Here is an 8804-nt window from a genome sequence, read left to right as displayed (position 1 = left end):
TGATGCGTCGAATATTCATAGGTATTCGGTTCCACATCAGACGACCTACGAGACTTCCACTTCTCACAACTGATAATCGTCAACAATGAATGCATGTTGCCTTGCAGATCCCTACGGACATCTTCAGCTATCTGGTGGAGTCAATGTCTAAACAAATAAATAAATAAATTCCGTTTATTATCTCTGATAATTTCAAACTACCCGTTTCTAGGTAGGTATCCTGTGATTTCTGTCCACTCGGTGTATAATAATAGTAGTTTAGTTTTTTTATGGGATATGGTCAGTCACTCAATGGTGGACTTAGGTGGTGTTGGCGGTTCTTGGACATTATTATCCTAGTGATTAAATGTTTCTCCTCCAGCTCAGTGTTGGTTCAATCTATGACCCTGAATGAGTATGTTCGTATGGGGACTGGGTCTCCGCGGGTAACACAGAGGTATCGCTACCGTCCTCACCACACCGGGTGGAAAAGTCCCGGGTTCGAATCTCGTCGATGACGCGAGGAACTTTTATGTGCTTTTTTTTCGACACTGTGGCTGAGTTAGTCGGTCTCAGGTGCAGATAGCAAGGTTTTTCGTCCAGCAAAGCAGGCAGATCGACCAGAGGACACGCGCAATTTACAGACACAATAGCTGTTAAAGCTGCATTGCCCTCAGATATTTATCAGTCTCTTCCTCAATCATGGCTTCGATCTCTTCACCAGTCTTCAGCTGGTACTTTTGTTTATCTGGATGTCCTAGATGAATGCAATGCAATCAATGGATCTTGATTGCACCCTGAGATCAGTGTGAACTGTTCGGTGATCTGGATTAGGTGTTAAAGTTGATTCTTTGTTGTGACATAGAATTTCGTGTCATCCATGTACATCAAATGCAGGTTCTTCCTCCCTTCTTTTAGAGTACGGGTGAACTTGCTGTTATTCAGCACGGTGGACAATGAGTTGAGTGCTAGACAGAAGTATAGTGGGCTGATGGTATCTCCTTGGAAGATCACGCTTCTGATCAGGTTATCGGCCTCGTCGTGATGTTCTCGACCATGATAGGGTTACTCTAGGAGATGTGCCAGTGTCAGGTAGACTTTGCAGATCATCACTGTCCATATCTGCCGGAAAGAGCGGATATATCTAGCATGGAACTCATATAAGTTACGTGATATTTTTGCGGTAACAAGATGTTATAAGTGCTTGGCATATGGTCATATTGCAACTGCTTGCAAGAATGAAGTCGCATGTGAGTATTGTGCCACGAGAGTTCATGTTTATAAGGAGTGCGATAAGAAGCAAGGGATCCATTATGTGTGAACTGCAGGGTGAGGGGTAGGAGAGCCAAATATTTTGTAAGGGACAGATTATGTGAGAAATTTGAAAATATTAAAGAAAAGAACTGAGAATGGGTACACAGATTAAAGAGAAATTTAAGTTGAGTTTAATGCAGATTAATGGTCGGCGATCTCATGAAGTTGCACTGCACTTTACAACATGCATAGGGAGGAGCACAATATAGACTTACTCCTGGAACAGGAGCCCTATGTTACTAATGAACATGGTAGTCTGCGTGGTAGCACAGCGGAATTGTCACCCTCTTCCCCAAACCAGGAGGAAATGACTCGGCTTCGAATCCCCTCGATGAGGCGAGGAAATTTAATGGGCTTTTTTACTCCGTGGCTGAGTTAGTCGGTCTCGGCGTAGATAGCAAGGTTTTTACTCCCACAGAAACCGGATTTTTCTTCCAGCAAAAGAGGCAAATCGACCAGAGAACATCCGCAATTTACAGACACAAAAAACAAATGGGTATAAGTAAGAAATTACGAGAGGCCCTAATATAATAGTTTGAGTTAGTCTAAAAGAGGAGAAGTTTCCGGTGAAGTGAAAAAGAGAAATAATTAAGGTTATCTTTAAAAATCAGGGACTGGATGTGCAGCAGCCTGATTCTTACAGGCCAGTCACTTTACTGCCAGTATTATGGAAAATATTAGAACGAATGGTGGTAAAGATAGTTCTAAATATCAAAGTAATGATATGGATTCGGACTGGCAGTTTGGTTTTAAGAAGGGTAGGATCAGATTTCACAACATCTCTCGAAGATGTTGTGAAAGCGGTAACAGAGGAGGCCAGGTACCCTTTGGATAAGTACGTATTGGGAGTCTTATTGGACTTCAAAGACGTATTCGACAGGATCTGGTGGGAGAGTGCATTGAGACGACTCAGAGTAACAGAAATCTAGGCCGAGAGTTATAAGATTATGAGGATGTACCAGAACGAGCAAAGAGTAGGAATAAGGACACAATATGAAGGAATTCAGAAAGATGTCCAGAGTTTCACCACAGAGAACTGTGGTAAGCCCTTAAAAGTGGAGATGGATCTTACAAGTCCAGATCGAGCTTTCTGAACACGCTGATGACTTTGATTACGCTGATGACTTGACATTAATATAAATGGGAAATCAAGAAAGGATATAGAGGATCAAGAGAATAGAGCTGTGGCAAACATAATAGAATGCGCAAAACAAAATAAGCTACAACTATCTGTGGCCAAATCCCATATAATATAATTTAAAGGAAAGCTGAGTTTCAATGGAAGTCCTGTTGTAAGCACACCTGCTGGATCCTTGAGATATGACCCTATAGTTAGGTACTTGGCGTGATGACGGATGAAGTGCTGACCTTTCTCCCCTACATTAAGTACATCCGAGAAAACATACCGGTGGTCTATTGGGAGAGGGCGCTGACTCTATTTAAAAATTACAGCTGTCAGTGCAGGCTCCGAAAATACGATAAGTGTTTACCTTTTTATTTACATAATTGTTATTTTATATTTTACTTAATACGTAGTCTTATAGTTATAGTTACGCTGGTTATTTTTATTTTAATTTAGATAAACAGTTTTTGTAGATATACGTAATACTTAATATACGTAAAACCGTTATTTCGTTCGAATCTTGCAGCCACTGTTTTTGTATATAGTGGTAGGGAATTCAAATTTTTAATTGAGGTAGTTAGGTAGCTCTAACGTATAATTTATAGAGTAATACCCTTCACTGTTTCTATTAGATAGCGTAGTATTCACATTTAATTAATTTAATTTATTGATTTTATTAATTTAAAGTATCATGCCCCAAACTAGAGCAGCAAAGCAAAGGGCACAAAGTGGCAGGACTGCTGTGACTCGGGGGAGAACTGAGGGGGGCGATTCACCAAGGCATTAGAGCCTAAAAAAATGTGCGACTTGTGAAATGTTTGCCGAACTCTCTGGAACGGAACATGATATTGCCATGGGGATGGATTTGTGTGTGCGCGAAGTAAGGAGTGTGAGGAAATCAGGCGACAACTCAGCGTTGTTTTGGGCCTATACGAGAGTTTGAAGGACAGGGTGGATGCCTTCGAAATATGTAAATTGAGGGGCCCATCAAGCTCTCAGCTGCCCACATCAACGCCAGAGCTTGCACTTGGTCATCACGCAACACAGCGGCAACCCCCAAAGCAGAATGCGCTGGTCCCACAGGAACTAGTAGTTGTTGGGAACTCTATTGTCAGGGAAACGGGAAACATGCTTTGTAAAAAGGATAGGTGGAACAGGACCAGGGTATGTCTGCCAGGGGCAAAGGTTGATGACGTGGTAGAGCGGATATCATCTTTTAAGGGCACAAAACGTGATATAGCTGTACACGTTGGCACTAATGATATTAGGAGTAGGAGGCCAGTAGAATTACTTAACAAGTACAGGTCACTGTTGAACAAAAGCCGGGAGTGACGGTTGAATTTGAAAGTGTCTGCAATTCTGCCCAGACACGATAGAAGGAAGTATATGATGAGAGCCTTGTCGATCAATTCGGCCCTGGAAAGAATGTGCAAGGCTCAAGGGGTAGAATTTTTTTCAGCCTGGACTGTACTTGTTAACAGGAGAGACTGCTTCTCAAGGGATGGGATACACTTAAATAGAAAGGGTGCAAGAATATTTGCTGATGCTATCGAGGCGGTGTTAGGTGAATCGGAAAACTGATAGCTTGGGGGGATACAAGGACTAATAGTTTAACAGTAGCCGTAGGCAGAGGTGAAGGTGATTCTGGCACAACTTCTATTAGAATAAGTAGTGACCTGGAGCGTGGGGTATTGGGGGTTTCAGGGACGGATGGCACTCATCCTGAAATAGCTGGGTATATGGGATGTGTTAGGGTAACTAGGAATAGGAGGACGAGTATGCATGCTTGCATGTATACCAATGCTAGACGTATAGTAAATAAATTTAATGAAATTGGAGTGTTGGTCAAGACATCAAAGGTGGATATTGTTGGGATAGCAGGGACGTGGTGCCACACAGATTTAAGGAATGCTGAACTGGAATTGGGGAGTACAATGTGAACAGAAAGGATACATAGAATAAAAAGGGAGGAGGTGTTAAGCTGTTAATTAAGAAAAACATAAAATCAAAAAAAGTGCATCCAGTTGATATAGATGAAGAGTGCACTGTTGAGTCAGTTTGGTGTGACATAAGCACAGTGAAAGCAAAAATAAGAGTAGGAGTGTGTTATAGGCCTAATGACTCGAATGAGTACAGTGAACAACTGTACAGAGAAATAGAGTGAGCTAGTAAATCGGAATGTCTTCTAATGGGGGATTTTAACTTCCCAGATATTGACTGGAACTTGTGGGTTGGTCACTCACACACTAGTCAGACTTTTGTGGATTTATTGATGATTGTTTTCTGCAGCAGCATGTTCGAGAGGCAACCAGAGAAAGTAATACTCTTGATCTGGTTATCAGCAGTGATTATGCGTGTATTTAAGAATTTGCAGATAAAGGAACAACTAGGTGGCAGTGATCAGTGTGCTGATGTGGGATTTACTTAAAGATTTAATTACCATCAGGGGTAAAGGCAAGGGTTTTTGCTTCCGTAAAAGTGAGTACAGTGGTCTCCGACAGTTTTTAAATTCTGTACAGTGGGATCAACTGACGATGTTACCAACAGTAAATTCTAAGTGGGAAGCATTCAAGGAATTAGTCGTGGAAGCTACTAAGAGTTTCATACCTATTAAGAAATATTGTTCAAGATTTAGGCCTAAATGGTTATCAAATGAACAAATGAGACTCGTGACAGAGAAGAAAAATGCATGGGATGCATATAAATTATCAAGCGACTCAGAAGCCTATGGCAGATATAAACTAGTCTGTAATCAGGTCACAAAGGAGGTTAGGCAGGCGAAGGCAGATTACGAGAAATCCTTGGCAAAAGATGCTAAGAAAAACAGCAAGCATTTCTTTACTTATATAAACTCTAAAAGTAAGGGGATGAATCTGATTGGTCCACTTGACATCGGTGATTCGACTGTTGATGATCCTGCTCAGATAGCAAACAAACTAAATGAGTATTTTGCATCTACATGAGGAATTATTAAGGTTTGAAAATGGCAGAAGGTTATCAAGTTGTAGCGGGATATTTAATGCTTTTCTAATAACTGAAAGCAAAGTGAAGGAGAAATTGTTGAAGTTAAACATAAGAAAAGCACCTGGGGTGAATGGGATCTATCCTTTTATATTTAAGGAGGCGGCCAAGCAACTAAGCAAACCCAACTAAGCAAACTAAGGCAAAGCAACTAAGCATCACATGCCACCTCTACTACTACTACTACTACTACTACATTCGTAAAATAGCTCGGTGTGAGTGGAGTTGGAAGGAAAAGGCCCTTAATCTATTATACAAGTGTATATTCGTACGAATTACTAAATTTTCCACTGGAGTGCGGGCAATAGGGCCTAAAATGTTGCCATGGGAAAGCAGCTGTTAGCGGCCCAGAGACTTGCCGTTAGCGGTGACCCAAGCCTGCAGGACTATTTCGAATGATGCTCTTGCCGTTACAGCAAGGGCACCTCCGTAGCCAGGTGGGCAAGAGCAGCAGTGCATAGCACATCCTTCTTGATTAGACCGGGGTTCGAGTCTGTGACCACAAAATACGGAGGATACGGAATCAGGGAATGACAACGGCATATCCCCGGAGCAATATGGCCTTAGTTGCTAATGCTCCTAAAAACCAAATAACAAACAAACAAACAAATGATATAGCAAGTAAATTTCCAGCAGATCTTGTAGTTCTTTCGAGACACTTGAAATATTCTACAATTAAAAATATTCCCACAGAGATGATGGTGATAATAACGTCCTAATAGAGACCAAGGGTATGGGAAACACTGCGGGAAGGAAGAGAAGGCAAGAATAAATGTTGAACTAGAGAGAGAGAGAGTATGGCAGGAGTGGTGGAACAGTTCTCAGAAAAGGAAGGTCACCCATGCCTTTCTGCCAGGGTGACCTGGCAGAAAGGCATGGGTGACCTTCCCTTTCTGCCGGATCCAATGATTATGGCGAAGTTAGGAGGATGGCTAGAGTTCGGCTTGTGTGCTACTATGATCATAACAGGCCGTGTGCTGAAGGAAAGGGAACATCAGTTAGGGGTAAAATATTCGCTACTATGCGAATGTGAGGAGTGGAAAATACAAATCATATTATGCAGAACTGTGTAAGATATGTGGCGCGCTGGAATGAAAATGTTGATGAGTATGAGAATTGTAGAATAAAATCCAGGAGCGATGTTTGCATTAAGAGAAAATTATAATACCTTCTTAAAGTATGTAAGGCAGCCGTTCATAGGACTGTTGTGTATAATAATTGAAAAGTTTAGCATGGTTATACAGATTTTTTGATTTTAGGTATAAAACGTTTTAGCATGTTGTAAATATTTACATATAGGGAAAAGCTTTTTAGTTTTATATATATGTTATGATGTGAATTGTACGTAATGCTGAGGGCACGAGGATATCCAGTAAACGTCGGAAAAGAAGTGGGCCGAGAGTTGCGGCACACTCTCAAGCTTCCATGTAGCTTGGAGGCCCAGAAATGTAAATAAAATAATGTTATACTGTAAATAGTGATTTCAATGGCGTACGAGCTAGATAATAAGCGGCCTACTTCCCCCGAGGTTAGGATAGAAACTCACCTGCAAAGTATAAATAAGTTTTAACGGCAGCTGTGGCTGAAAGGCTGAGTGAAGCCAAGTTTTTAATATTATGCTTAAAAAGACAGGTCCCTTAATGTGGATATGCCGAAGGCACAGGAAACATTAGATGCAGAGGCAGCAGTTAAAGGTAAAATATCCCTATCTGCCTGTATGATGTACAGTCCCTGGAACGCCTCCTTGTGGTTAAGGACATGGCACGCAACATTCAACAGAATCGCGACGCGCGCACACACACACACACATCTATACCGCCCGCATTGGCACATGCTTTACAGATAGGGGTAACCCGGGGAGACCGTCTGAAAAACAAAAGTACTTTAATTACTTTGTTCCTGTCTACCTGGGCGGTAGCAGTGATATCGCCACTTTCCTCCCAACACTGGGTGGGAAACGCGTCGATGACCCGAGTAATTTTAATTCGGCTTTATTCACTGTGGCTGAGTTAGTTGGTCTCATGCATGGACAGCAAGGTTTTTCCCACAGAAACTTCAGTTTTTTCGTCCAGCAAAATAGGAAAATCGACCAAAGAACACACACAATTTACAGAGATAACACATATATAAAAAATTATGGGCAGCCCTAATAAAATAATTTGAGTTGAGGCTTGTCCCTACTGCCAATATAAGGCACGAAGTCGAAGAGTTGGCAGGTAGTTGATGTAGGCTGTGTACAGGATAATGATAATAATAATCTCCCACAGCAAACTGATAAATATAAGCTGGTCTGTAACCAAGTCACAAAGCAGATTAGGCAGGCAAAGGCAGATTATGAGAAATCTTTGGCAAAGGATGCAAAGAAAAACAGCAAAGTTACCTATGTAAATTCTAGAAGGAAAGGGATGAATCAGATTGGTCCACTGGATATTGATGGATCAACAGTTGATGATCCTGCTCAGGTGGTGGCTAACAAACTAAATGAGTATTTTTGCATCTACATTCACACGTGAGGAGTTCTTCGTGGAGGGGAACGCCAGAGGCGAATTAAACTCTGGGAGTGAGCTAGATGATTTTGTAATAACTGAGAGGAAAGTGGAGGAGAAATTGTTGAAGATAAACATAAAAAAGGCACCCGGAGTGGATGGGATCTATCCAGTTATATTAAAGGAGGCAGCAAAGGAAGTAAGCAAACCATTAGCCATAATTAAGAGAGCTTCTTTGGACTCAGGGGAGGTACCCATGGACTGAAGATGTGCAAATGTGACCCCAAAGCAGCCTGTTAGTTTAACTTCTGTTCCAGGAAAATTAATGGAGGCACTGGTTAAATCACTGCAGAATCATCTAGACAAGATTTCGGATATAGCTGGGACACAGCATGGTTTTGTTAAGGGAAAGTCTTGCTTGACCAATTTGATTGGATACTATGATGTGGTCACAAAGGAACTGGATGCAGGGAATAACTTTGACATCATATATTAGGATCTTAGAAAAGATTTTGGTACTGTTGCACATGGAAGACTGTTCAACAAATTGGAGAAGTGTGGCATTGGAGACAAATTGCTGCTATGGATAAAAGGATGGTTGAGTGGGAGAAGACAGAGAGTGGTAAACAATGGACTCTGCTCTCTGCTCATTGTGGAACCCTCAGAGTTCAATGTTGTTTTCTGTATTTATAAATGATATTTATGAGGTTTTTTTATCAAGCTTAATGTCCAAGTTTGCAAACGATACGAAGGTTGGCAGGGTTGTTAAGTACACTAATGACAGAATGCTGCTGCAATAGGATCTAGAAAATTTGAGCTGATGGCCTGAGAGGTGGCAAATGAAGTTTAACATTGACAAATGTAAAGTACTACATATGGGA

The sequence above is a fragment of the Mastigoproctus giganteus genome, chromosome 2 (genome assembly GCF_048544385.1).
Source record: "Mastigoproctus giganteus isolate SK-2022 chromosome 2, ASM4854438v1, whole genome shotgun sequence".
Classification (NCBI taxonomy): Eukaryota; Metazoa; Arthropoda; class Arachnida; order Uropygi; family Thelyphonidae; genus Mastigoproctus; species Mastigoproctus giganteus.
The sequence above is the reverse complement of the archived record's forward strand: the minus strand, read 5'-3'. Positions refer to the sequence as shown.